The 14,023-nt window shown below is 39.1% G+C and overlaps 1 protein-coding gene across 1 annotated transcript in view; it reads left to right on the top strand.

Annotated features, from left to right (window-relative positions):
- Positions 1-14,023, top strand: part of TENM4 (teneurin transmembrane protein 4) — a 594,301-nt gene that overhangs the window by 192,108 nt on the left and 388,170 nt on the right. Inside the window, exon 3 of the mRNA XM_042838225.1 lies at positions 6,610-6,707. The gene's annotated coding sequence lies outside the window, so the exon portion shown is untranslated. The remainder of the gene's footprint in view (positions 1-6,609; positions 6,708-14,023) is intronic.

The following is a 14,023-nucleotide window of genomic DNA, read 5'->3' as shown; positions in this document are numbered from 1 at the left end:
AATTGCCACAGCAGAAGCAATTCAAAAGTAAAATCAGCCCACTTAGACTGGTGAAAATGACCTGTTTGCTTGTTCCAGTTGGCCAAAACCAGGAATTACATTGAGTTCTACTTGCTTCATAAAATAAGTTATTTAACTGGCTTACTATTGTGGTCAACTGCAATGTTTAGAATAGTGTCATTACCAACATTACTGCTTAGACCTTATCAAGGGAACATTACAAGTAATGAAGTAAGTATTCATCTGCACTTTGAAAGTGCAGCTTGGGGTGCAACTCATTGGCCACTAACTTATGCAGCTAAAAAATAGACATCTGAATGAGTCAAGATTCATAGTTCCTTCAAATACATGTATGTATAGATGGCTAAAGATAAATCTGTGACTACTAAAGCAAGTAAAAACAAACAAGGATTAAAAAACAGTATGATTAAAGTGGAATATGAAAGCCAACATTGTGCACAGAGCATATCTTATCGTCCTGTAACAAATAAGGAAGAAGAGGTTGGTACACAAAGGGCACAAGACAGCAATTCTTTGATGAATATTAAAAAGTAATTCCGAAGAAACTCAACAGGACACGTTCCACATCCTTTGCTTCTGCTACCATTTTGCAGAAATCCAATTTTTCATTTTAAATTATTACACACTGAGAAAATTATCTTAATTCTGAGAAGCCTTCACTGTGTAGCCTTTTCCAACCTGCTCTATAAATGCAGTCCTCCAACTGCTTAAAAAAAAATTCAGTCTTCTTAAAATAATAATAATAATAACAGCAGAGATAAAATGCTGTGAAATGGCCTCTACAACATGATTGAAACAGAATGGGATGTGCAAAACACTCACTGAGAGCTGTCCTGGACGAAGGGGTTCAAAATTGGCTTGATGTGTGGGCTAAAAAGAAGAGATGCATTGCTAAAGAACAGTTCTCTAGGCTTAACTGCGTCTGCAGTTTCTCCTCCAGGATGGCTCAGCCTGCACTCTCCATCCTGTCTCTTGTTTCCTTTCATCTAGAAGAGGGATGGATCACAACTCTTAATTCATTGCCAGATAAGTCTGTGTATGGGAATGGTCACCTCTCCAGGCAAATCTCATCACCTAGTATGGTCTGGTGATGAGAAAAAAAGATCTCTTGTTAAATTTCTGAGCACTGCCTTCTCCATGTATTTTTAGGCAAGGACTTACTGTGTGGATGAAATTCATAATAATAATATGTTTTGCCAGTGATGAGCTGTCAGTGTAATGTCAGTGGAAATGAAACATTAGGCCAAAGTCAGAAATATGTCTACACAGGATGTTGGTCTGGTGTGAAAAGAGATGATGTGCAGGTCTGGGGTATGTTTGAAGTGGTGGTTGGGCTTCAATCATCATGAAGGGATATGCTGACTTAAAGACATCCTCTGACTTTGCTGAACCCAATGAAACTCCCTTCTGCTTTTATTTGATGCCTTTTGGAACGTGTCTATGATCTCCAAATACATCAGATATGTCTTTCCATTCTCTGTAGGGGCTCAAAATAATGAGAGGTTGTCCTGTGCACTGGGCTTCCTTTGGGAGGATGATTTTCAGCTCATTTCTATGCACGTTGTCTCTGCTTCCTGCCTCACTCCACTTAGTTGCCATGTTAGACAGTAATCATTTAGAGTTCAGCATGATAGTGGAAATAGAGATGGAGAAAAACGCAGCACAGAGACAGCAGTGACCAGTTTATATATGTATATATTTATTTAATCCTGGTCATGAGTGCCTCCAATTCATCAGTTTGTCCACATTCAGTCAAGGAGGGAACACTTGACTGTAGGAGAATATTGAAGCTCTGCTGACTTCAGGGAAAATTAAACATGTGCGTGATAGTAAATGTCTCCTAAAAGCATTCAGAGTTGAGATAATCTGAAGTATAACTCTGAGTGTTTTTTGGAATTCTCTAGGACCAACTCAAGAGCATCAGAGATGGGACTGATCATAAAATAATAGAACAATAGAATGGCTTAGGAAAAAAACATGAATGCCCATCTTGTTCCGACCCCTGCTGTGGGCTGGCTGCCACCCACCAGCTGAGGCTGCCCAGGGCCCCATCCAACCTGGCCTTGGGCACCTCCAGGGATGGGACACTTACAGCTTCTCTGAGCAAGGATATTCATGATCTCCTTCTATCAGCACCATGGCAGCAGCATGGCTACCTATGACATTTATTGTGCTGTTGAGGACAGCACTAATTACTGCCATCCCCCAGGGATTGCTTTCTTGCAAAGCAGATGCAGTTTCTGTAGGAATTCAATTGGGACCAGAGTAATTCAGGGGCATCTCACCTGCTGTGAGTTAACATGTAATGGACAAAAGCAGCAGGCTAGCTGGGAGGAATACTGCTGCTTCCAGAGCTGAACAGCAGATAGACCTCTTAGCTGTTGTCTGAATAAATGATACATTTTGAAATAACATATCTGAAAAAAAAAAAAAAAACAACCAAGCAAACAAATCTCAAAACAATACAACCAGGGCCCAGGTGGCAAGAAATTGTTCTCTCCTTGTGTGTGGTCAGTGATGTGGATGCTTTGTTTTCATAATACTGATTATGAAGGAATTTTTATTTTTGGATGGTCTGTAGAATGCAATGTAATACATCAAAAGAAATCATTGCTTTGTATGCCTGTTACAAATGAAACCTGATGCACCAAACGACAGGGCTGTTCACTTTGATGAATTAATGAATTTTGCCAATTTTGCTAAGAATATTAAGGGAAGAAATGGTAATAAAGAACGAAATGCTGACTGGATACAAAGATAGAAATAAAAGTTTGATATGTTTGTAGAGGTTTATGGCTAATATTTTTTTCAAGAAAGAATAACTTTCCTGGGTTTGTCTGTAGTGATGTATATTCTTATGTACTTAAGGCAAAATAAACCTTTCAGTACTAAATCAATCAGTTGGATCTGTGCTTTAGTAGAGAAACAATATAACAATTTTTTCAGCAATGTTAATGTATTGAATGAACTCAATAACCATCATATCTGAAAAGGCATTCATTTCAGCTGTTGTGGAAATAAACTTCTGATCAAATCGAGAGCATTAGCTTCAAGGCCACCCTTTCTCCTATGAGACAGGATGTATCTGTGTGATAAATTAACTGCGGGTGAACGCTGAGTCTTTAATGAGAAAAACTATGCTCAGTTGGATTCAGCCTTTCATGTGAAAGCTGTTTGGGACCTTATTGAAAAGAATGTGTTAATCAAGAGAAAAGCATAATTACTATCTTGTCAGCAGACACAAGTGGGAAAGCCTGGTGAAAAAGAGGTTGAAATTAACTCCAAAAAACACAGAAAAAGAGTTATTCTATAAGGTTTTTGGAGAGCTTGCTGTACCCTGCATAGTGATTTATGACAATTGGAATCTCACTTTTTCTGTAATTAATATTGCTGGATGCTTCCTATTCAGAAGAATGTTAATCATAATAATGCAAATGGAAGTATTATTGCAACTCTGCCTCAGAGTTCATATTTCATATTCAGCCAAATGTTCAATATTCAGCATCCTTCTCAATGGTGCATTCACATTGTATGGATAGATGAATGTGCACCAAAGGTAAAATAACTAAATTAATGTAAACCAGAATAGTATGTCTGGCACAGAGCTTCCCATTTCCCCAGTTTTTCAGGCTATTTAAACCAATAATAAATTATTGCCATGTGCTGCTAATTACACCTCCATGAAGTTGTGTGTAACATAAACTGCGCTGGCAATGGAGTTGGATTTAGGTTCGTATGCTTATTTTTAACAGGTCAGAAGCAATTTATTTCCAATGGGGCACATTTACAAATTTAGACTGGAAAAAAAAGTGTGATTTCTTCCTAATATGAGGAGAACCTCTGTGACAAACTTTTGGTACTATATGTCTTTCAGCACTAAAAATATTCATAAGAATAGAATCAGCAGCGCATCTTAATTTTTAAGAAATATGATGAATATTTATCCATTTTGCTACTAAAAATGCTTTCCAAATTTTCTTCTTAATATTTTCTACATTCCTCTGCACTCCTTCAGATTATTTCTTGGCTTAGATCAGTTTCTGTATAATTTCTGATGCTCTTGGAAACATACGGACCTTTTCCTCTTTTTCTTTTTCTAAAAATTTATTTAATAATGTTGGTTGTTGATAGGGTGGGAAACAAGAGGGGGATCATCAATTTTTACTACTGTGTTGTGGGTTTTTTTAGAACATGGGAATTTGAATGAAAGGAATATTTTAGAGCTAATTCAGAATCATTAGCTAACGTTTTAGAAAGTAAGCAACCCAAGTGAAGTATGATCATGCCACAGATGTCTTTCTCAGCGTTTTTGTCTGTAACATAAAAGTGTTTTTTTAATTCCAGAATTCCAGGAGGAATGTAATTACCCTATTAAGACTGTCATATTAAGAATTGACAGCAAAGTTGTGCATGTGGATAGGGTGAGGCTCTACTTTTTAGGAAACAGAGAAGAACAGTCAAGTAGCAGTGTCCGTAGCATATATGCCAAAGACATTGCATGAATCCCTTTTATTGAGAAAGGAGAGCAATCCTCTGGTAGGAAAAAGTTTTAAACTTTGCAGATCCGGATTCAAATCCAGTAGGCATTTCTGGTTAACATCCAGAAAAGTGCTTAGGTCCAGGTTTTCATCTCAGCTTTTTTTTTTAAGAGATTAATTCACGCTCAGGTTGCATTTGATGTGTTATCCTGTAGATATAGAATAGTAGAATACCTTAAGTTGGAAGGGATCCATATCCTCATTATTCTCCCTGTACTGGGGCTCACTGGCAAAAGTAGTCTCTGCCTTGACGAGCAATACATTAAAATTGTGAGAAGCATCAATATTCTGGTGGGGGAAATACATGTGTACCAGAGGCTTGAAAGAGGAGAAGAAAAAAATTATTCTTACCTCCTCGTCTTTTTCAGATCTTTTAGAAAAGCATTTTGGTAGCAGTGACCTCTTTTGCTTTTGTTTTCTCGCCCACCGAAATGAACGTCTGTGAGAGAGGATATTCACAAAATTAATTCAGATTGGCCTAGATCAGGACCCTGTGATGTTGATTAAAAACCATCCGCAGGGCTATTAGCAGAGTGAGATACTAAATGAAAGTGTGTTACATTGAGTGAGTTTTCTAGTGGGGGAATACCAGCAAGCAGTTTTGAGTCCAGTAGCCTTCAAATGTCTTCATTCATTAGCCAAAAAAAAAAAGAAAAAAAGAAAAAAAGAGTTTGTGTTAATTAGAATCACAGGTGATCCAAATTGGGAGGTATTGCATAAATCAGTGAAGATTGGAAGATTGGAAACCTTAAGCAGGAAATCACCAAATGAGATGCAGCATTGAAAAATGCATATTGGGAGGAACAATCTGTACCAGGACACAATCAGCATTAGAGAGGATTGTTCAAGAAGAGAAATTAGTGGGAGGAAACCAAAGAATGTGGTTCATGAAGTAAAGGACAGTGTACTGAGCAGGTACTTAAGGCAACCTTTGCACCTTTTCAGTGGAAAGCTTGGATTCAAAATTCATCTCCAGTTGGCAAGATTAAAAGGTCAGTGCAGTTTTGGACTGTGCTGTGTATACAGAATCAGGTTTCTCTGAGAAAGACGTGGAAGCCCACTTCCGTAACAGCCTGCTTCCACATTACTCAGATTTTTTGATTTTGATTTTTATTTTTTTGCCACTTTTAAAAGACCCTGTGCAGCAGAGTGCATGTAAAATTGTTGCACATCAATCAAAATGGGTAGCCTGGGAAAGATGCCGGCCCTGGCAAATGTGGCTCTTAATGAGACCACTCCTATCCATCTACTGTAGTCTTTCTCACTACCTCAGTCCCCATGGGACTGTGTCACCCAGCACAAGGAGAAGAGCTAAGAGAGAGGAAATGAGCTAATCAGCTCATTCATCATAATAACGACAGATATAAGAGAAGAGCAGAGCCCTGGTGCTGTGTTGTAAATGTGGGCCAGCTTCCAGAGGAGCCGATTTCTGTGAACATCCGTCTTGAGGCAAAACATGTTTGTCACACAGGGCTCATTACATTTAAACTGGGGCTCTCCTATACCACAAGAAGCTCAGCTAAGACAGAATTTACTGATATGAGTGGAAGCAGCAATGAGCATTTGTCTAAGATCTAAGTCATTTCACCTCAACAGAGACAAAACATTTAAAGAAGGAAACATTTGGGGTGATTGGGTAAATAAATAAATAAATATCCCACCTTTTGAGGACTGTAAAATCACACAACAGGAAAGGAATAACCACCATACTACTCAGAAACCCTTTAAACTACAATAGAGGAACTGGTAAATTACTCTCTTGGCAAAGAGATGGATGTTTACACAGTTAGCTAAGGACAAGCATTTAATTCTAAATACTATATAGAAAGCTTTAGTTTGTATTTAACACACACAGTATTTCCATGGAATGAATAATTATATTCTATTACAGTGATGACATGTCATTACACTAGGAATCATGAATGTATAGGTGACTCTTTTTTTGTGCCCTAGCAGCTGATTTAAATCCGTTCAGCATAGAAAATAAGGTAAAATCACAAAACAAAGCACTGATGGTTTTGTTTTTATTTTTGTCTGTGTCTTTTGACAGGTAGACTGAGAATAACACATGTCCAGGTTAAAACTGCATCCTACAAGAAGTATTTGATGGATTATTCCTAGACATTTCTAAGAAGTTAAACACAAAAAGTGAGTACTAATCCCTATGTCTAGGATGTTTTCATTATGCTTTGCTGTTTAAAATCAAATTATGATCATTGTACTGTTTCATAAGCATGATTGGAGTCATGAAGTATTTAACTAATTTCTGCAGAACTACTGTTATTTGATACTGATAATTTTTATTACTGTCAAACTTGTGTGTCTCTTTCAAGGAGTTATTTGCAGTAAAAATCAGTGCTGGACACTGTAGAATATAGATATTCTCTGCATGAAACGGCTTACATCAAAGTACAAATCAAAAAGACATAGATAGTGACAGATTGATGGAGAATCAAGGATGCAATAAGAGTGCCAGTAACTATGACAGGCAATGATAACAGTGTCATTAGCCTAGCCTTTGTCAGTGCTTTCTAGGCATCATTGCAGAGAAGGGAAGGGAATAACAAGGTTATTTTATAGATGTTTATGGGGAGGAGCAGGAAAGAAAATACAGAAGCATCCATTTGAACATTCAACACGTTTCATGGAAGATCATTGTGTGGGTTGATTGGATGCAGACAGCTTGTTTGTTCCGATGAGGATGTCAGTGCTTAAATATTATTTCCATGAATATTTGCTCCCACATTTTCCCAAGGACCAAGATGATGCTGACCAGTCTTGTTTTCCCAAATTTTCCATTTTTCACTGTCTGAAGATGAGAGCTCCATTTTTCAGAAATCTGCCTCAATTGCCTCAAGCTATTCAAAAACTCATGAGTGGGGCCTCAGAACATCAGCCAGATTTCTCAGCACTCACGAGTGTCCTAGTGAGTTCCATGGACTTGTGCACAGCTTCTTTATTTCCTAACCTCATCATCCTTCACCACTGATATGTATGTCTTCCTGTCTCCAAGCTTTCCCACCATTTGCAGGCACCTGGGATTGCTGAGGGCAAGTCCTACCAGTATGGAGCAAGGTGAACAACAGATTGAACACATCAGTCTTCCCCATGTCCTTTGTCAGCAGATCTTCTGCCCCATTCAACATAGGACCCAAATTTCCCCTATTATCATCATCTGCCTAGTGCTAATACAGACTTGATGTCTCTGGGTAAGGTTACAAAAAGATAAGAGTAGTAAAAGAAGAGAAAGGAACCAAAACATTAAGAGTTGGAAGGAGGAATAATGTAGATTTATTACAGAGAAAAAGAAAAAAAAAAAAAAGACAGAAAAGATAACATGGAAAGAATCTGAGGTAACAAACCGAGGGCAAAATGTCAAAAATAAGAGACTGAATGGTTTTCTGTTCTGGGCAGCTGATAAAATAAGGAAGAAAAGTATGAAAAGCAGATCCCTAGGCATCCAAATCTAGATGGAAAATTACAGGAATTAAGGTCCTGAAGCCCTAATTTTTCACATGGATTTAAAGTTTCCCTTTGATATTCTCTTCTTTATGCAGATTTTAAAAGCTTTTCATGCAGAAGGTGTACAAACAGCACTTAGCGCTGCCAATAAGGTCTGGGCTATCTACAGGGCTTCTGCCTTACACAGAAGAAAAAAGATGTTCACCTCAACCTGGGAAGTCTTTACATGAGTGATGAATGGGGAGAATGAAAATCTTGTTAAGGAAAAGCTATGAAAAGTATGGAAAAGGAAGTTCTAAAACTTATAATCTTCAATGTAGAAAGATATTTCAAGGAAATTGATGCAGAATTATGTTCATCTGCAAAATAAAAAGGGAGCGGTTAGTGCACACCAGTGATTTAATCACCAAATAATAGGACACTCTTCCCAAAACGTAACTCTACCTGTGGGTTATGTCTGGTAGTTCATTCTTTATTTGCTCTTTGGGGAGAGCCACTTTCTTCTATAAGAAATTAGGTTGTGTCTCTCATAATAAAAATTACTATGAATTAACTGAGAATTCAGAGCCTGCAACCTATATTTGTCCGTGCCAAGCCTACTCAAATGAAATGTATAGTTTATCGGGATTTAGATTGATTGGAATTATTAGGGCTGGTGTGAATTAAAATGTGGCTGTAGATTGGATTCAGTCTACAGTCCTGATCTCACTCCAAGATAAAAGAGTGTGGGTCTTTTTTCACAAGGTGATTTTTTTTTTTTTTTTTTCAGAAATAAAACAACGGTGTTTTCAAAGTCAGTTTCATGTTAAATAGCAACAGGATAACGAGGTGACTGACTACAGCTAACTGATTTTGGTGAGGAAATGGAGAGGAGATCTCTAAAATAGAACTCCCCAAAATGCTGGGAGTCACTGAAAATTACAAGCTCAGTTTACTAAGAGATGGGTCAACTCACAAACTCACAGGGCATATCTAGATGGGTTTTTACTGAAGGCGAATTGCTACTGACCATTGTCAACACAATCAGAAGAATATTAAAAGAAAAAAGACGTTTGCTAATCCTTTCAACAGCTTTGAGGTACTTAATATCCTCGTTTCTGCCAGTTGATCTGATTGGTGACAAAAAGTCAGAGGGCCTCTAGTAGACCTCAAATCAATTATTTTCTATGGAATCACAATATTTTTCCCCAGTTATGTACAACTGAATCACCCATGCCATCACTGTGGCAATTACATCTGCACACCAAGGAGCTGATCTACAACCCTCCTTGCTGGGTACACTGTGCTGGGTTTCCCAGCTTCTAGCTGAACTGACTTGGCAAGAAGAGATGCACACAGGCAATAAGTACAAGCAGTACAAACAATAGGCACTATTATTTCACTGTCTGGTAAAAAAAATAAAATGCCTCAGGGTAGGCAGAACACTTCTCAGGATGCTTTTCAGCCAACATCTTTGTGTTGGAGCAGTCAACGTTGATCTGGAAACTAGATGATTCCCAATTGCTGTTCAAGTGCAGCTCTCAATGGCAACTGGGTTTCATTGCTGGACATCAGACTACTTTTAGGGGAGGAAAGGTGGAATTAGATGGCTGGCTTTAGGTTTCTCACCTTGAAATCACTGGCTGTTGGTTGTTGGCTTTCACACCATTGTATGGCAGCCTGTGCCCATCTGTTTTCCTGTCATCCTACAAGACAACTCATATGCATTTCAGCATGTTTGCAAACTATTTTATGAATCACTTTGTGGGAATAAAGATTCATTAAAAAATCCCTTTTTCCTAGCTTACCAAGAACTGTTGGATGTGTACATCTCTTCTAATTTCCTTAAGTCTCCTAGTTTCTTAGCCTCGATCTACCTGTCATAGGATTCACATGGTGTATCTTCTCATTTACATTATAAATCCAAGATACATAGTGATAAGGATATATAGATATATATCCTTACCAAATCTATGTTTATGCAGCAGCTAATATTTTGGGCTAGTAATGCATTTCAAGCCTCCAGGTATAAGAAACATAAAGATGTTATATAATAACAGGGAGCAGCTCATTCTCCTGCAAAGCATCTTGTTTCAACCCACAATACAGAAAGACATTCATTAAAAGGTTCCATTTATTTAAATCAATCTGTCATGCAATGTTAATTAAGCATTAATTGATACTTATTTCTCTCAGGCACCAGACCATCATTTTTCTTGAGTAACCTCTGAAGTTTGGCTCACAATACCAGGGGAGGGATGGAATAGACTTGTCTTCATGAATACTAGAGGCATCATTTATTTATTTGTGCATTCACTCACTTACTCGTTTTTGATCTCAAGTGCATCAGTCTCCATAATCCCCTCCCCTCCCATTATTTGCCAAAGGAGGAACTGGCAAAACAATAGAAAGGATGTAATTAGTAACTTGGCTGTGGGGTACATGGATGGGTGGGTATAGAAACCAGTACGAAATCAGAAGTTTAAACTGAGATCTGTTTGTATGTTGTCAGCCAACCATTTTCTCCCTGTTTTGATTTGCAAGTGAATTGCAGCTGTATTGGACATATCAGATTTTGTTTGCCTTTTGCTGTGCTGCAGAAAGCTATTTTCAGCCCAGATTTCACTCCGCCTGTTGTGACATGCAAGAGATGTGATCTCACACTCTCCACAGAACTGATGCACAACAGTGATGCCATAACAAAGATCCCATCGTTACTCTGTTTGGAGAAAGAGATAACTTCATGGCAGTGAAACAGCCAATATGGAGTATCGCAGAGAAATCTTCCCCTGAGGATACTTATTGCTCATCTCCCTGTAGGTTTAATTACATACCATAATATCATAGCATCTTCCTTCTGAAAACCGCGTGCCATTTGGAAAGCAGTAATGACATTACACTTAACCCACAGCCTGCACAACACTGCACTATTTACACATACCACCCACCTCCACCAACAGGCAGATTCCTCCAGACACTTTAAGGATGGTTTTGCTGCTTTCAGGATTTTTTCAAGCCGCCTTCAGGTTTTCCTTATGCATATCTCTCCATGATTCTGCAGCGTGCATTACAGACATCTAACAGTGCCATGCATGCAAACAATTTTGCTATGGGTCCCTAAGGGAACCATCATAGAATCGCAGAATGGTTTGGACTGGGAGGAACCTTAGAGCCCACCCAGTTCCAGCCCCTGCCATGGATTGGTTGCTCCCCACCAGCTCGGGCTTCCGAGGGCTCCATCCAGCCTGGCCTTGGGCACCTCCAGGGATGGGGCACCCACAGCTCTCTGGGCAGCAGTGCCAGGGCCTCAGTGTCCTCTCTGTGAAAAACTTTCCCCTGGCATCTAATCAAAATCTCGCTCTCAACTACACATGCAGAGACAAACCCAGTGTATTTTCACTTGTTTGCTTTAGCTGACATCAACGCATAGAGTTTTTGGTAAAGCTTTCAAATGCTCTAGCAGTTCTCCATGATATCTGCTTTAATGTACAGAATCTAATTAGATGTCGACCAATGGAGTGGGGATGGTGTGAAATCTGCTATGGGATGTGCAAAGTGGTTACCATTCTGCGTTAGAATTTTTTCCATAGAAAAAAAAAAAAAACAGAGCTTTTTCATATAGAGCTTTTTCATTTTATTATAGTGCTATTTTTTTCAACTGTGTAGGACAATATCCATAATTCCATCGCTGGGTAGATTTGGTTTTTATGTGCTTTCTCATTGGGATTAAAAAGCCATTGCATAGCATAAGGTAAAACAAACAGATAGGTGAGTAGAGGCATCCATCTCTCATGCAACAGGATAACCCAGAAAACAGTAGTGTGGTGAAATAAATGAAAGTGAGTTAAAGGACCTGTTTGCACCTGGTATAGGAAAGCACCCCTGAGAACTGCTGCTACAAAGCTTTGTTCAGCTCCTCTGAAGAGTCATGTTAAGTCCTAACATGAAGGGCAGGCTGAAATAAGGAGAGCAGTTTTAAATGTACTTCAACAGGTAGAATTCTTCCTCTCTATGTTTTGTAATAACAGCGTAGTATTTCTAGTTGAAAAAAATTATCATGAATCTAGGAAGGTGCACGTGCCTTTGAGGTAGAGGAGTCATCTTTTTCACAATCTTGCTCATTAAGGGTAGTTTATTTTCCTGGAGTAGATGCTCAAACTGTCATCATAAATGAAGAAGCAAGTTCTTCATGTCAATGCATTTAACCTGTTAGTAGGCAGTCTGACTGCACTAAAAGCATTATCCCGAACACTTGATATTAGCATTGTATTAACCTAATGTGTCCTTCCTGGAAAAGATAAGTAGATTAGCTTTAAATATGGAGATTGGCAACTTGAAAATACAGCTCAGCCCTGAAAATACAAGCAGCAGTTTGTCATTGCTTTTGCAAAGATATTACATATCTAAGCGAAGCAAGAAATACACATACCTATGACAACATCAGCCTACGTATAGAGAAGCTAGAGGATGCACAAATGTTGTTGTTTTTTTTTTTTATCCTGAGCTGGACATCTGGGTCAAGTGAGTTTGTTCATCTCTGCATAATGGAAACAATTTGTTTCCTCCAAGGATTTCTCACAATACAGTGTTTGTGGGGAGTGAGAGGTGGGGACGTGCCTAAGGCATGTGCTCAGATCTGCAGAGCGTTCAGTCCCTTTGGAAAAAAAAAATTACCTTGGCCAGCCTCATGCAGAGTTTCTGCCCTGATCAAGGCAAACACACAATTCACCTGCTACCCTCAATTTTCACTCTCAGTGCTGGGAAATTGTCACTTTTAAGTGTAATTACCAGGCAATAAGGAGTCCTTATGTCAGTCCCTTCAAGGACAGAACAAGCTTCTTCAAAATGGGAATGTGGAATATTCTGCTTATTTTTTTTTATGAGATCTTTGTAAGGAGAGAAGGGAAGGGAAGGGAAGGGAAGGGAAGGGAAGGGAAGGGAAGGGAAGGGAAGGGAAGGGAAGGGAAGGGAAGGGAAGGGAAGGGAAGGGAAGGGAAGGGAAGGGAATAGTTCAGTTGGAAGGGAACTAGAAGGACCATCTAGTCCATCTACACTTCCCAGTACCAAAAATTTGCCCCTATCGGACCATGTACAAGAACTCTGCAGCTGTATTGGGCAGTCTTCAGCTGACGATTTGCTCCAAGTGGCATTCCCAATCATGCTGCAAAGGACGCTGGCAAAACATCCTTGTTGTCCATACAGTGTATGATTTACAGCCATTGCTGTGGCTTTGGTAAGATGAAAAGACTGCACACTTCCTAGGCTGTCCATGTTCCAAAGAGTCTGAGGGCTGAGTTTCAGCTTGTGATTTAGCATGCTTCACAGTGTCACTTTATTTTCTTTATCCCGTTTTAGATTTGTGGGTTTTTCTTTTTGTTTCTTTGTTTTGTTTGTGGGGTATTTTTGCTTTGCTTTTTTTTTTCATTTTAATGGCCTGACATTTGCCAGGGAAAACATTTGCAGCAATAAATCTCATGAAAATCTCAACTGAAATCTCATCTCTGTCTTGACATTAATTTTGATCCTTTCCATCACACCTGTCTCCCTGCAGGTTTCATCTTTGTTCTGGGAGGCAGGGATTTGCTCATCCCTCCTCCCTAGTAACCTCTAGGTATTAAATGATGGGAGGGCACAGAAGAAATTGCATATTTTTGTGGCTAAATGCAGTTGAATAATTTCCACATTGTTCCACCTTGTTTGAACCGCTCCTTTAACCAATTGCTTGGCAGTCTGACAGCTCACTTACCCCTCTAACAGCAGTTCACAAAATCTGAAAATGTTTCGAGAGACAAGTGTGCAAGCAGGGTTGTTTTCCCTGTTTGTATTTGCTGTGTATTTGAAGTGTCTGTAGAACCTTCTTTGCTCCAGTTGGCTCTTGAAGAGGACATTGTCCCTTTTCCTCCCTGTTGCACTGGCCAACCAGGGTGAAAACAAAGAGCATATATGCAGTGACAAAACCCAAAAGCTCTTAGAAAAGAGAGGAGAGGAGAGGAGAGGAGAGGAGAGGAGAGGAGAGGAGAGGA

Source organism: Centrocercus urophasianus, unplaced genomic scaffold, assembly GCF_019232065.1.
Source record: "Centrocercus urophasianus isolate 14NV4802_14NV808 unplaced genomic scaffold, USGS_Curo_1.0 seq_74, whole genome shotgun sequence".
Lineage (NCBI taxonomy): Eukaryota > Metazoa > Chordata > Aves > Galliformes > Phasianidae > Centrocercus > Centrocercus urophasianus.
Note: the sequence above shows the minus strand (reverse complement) of the source record. Positions and strands in the feature narration are given on the sequence as shown.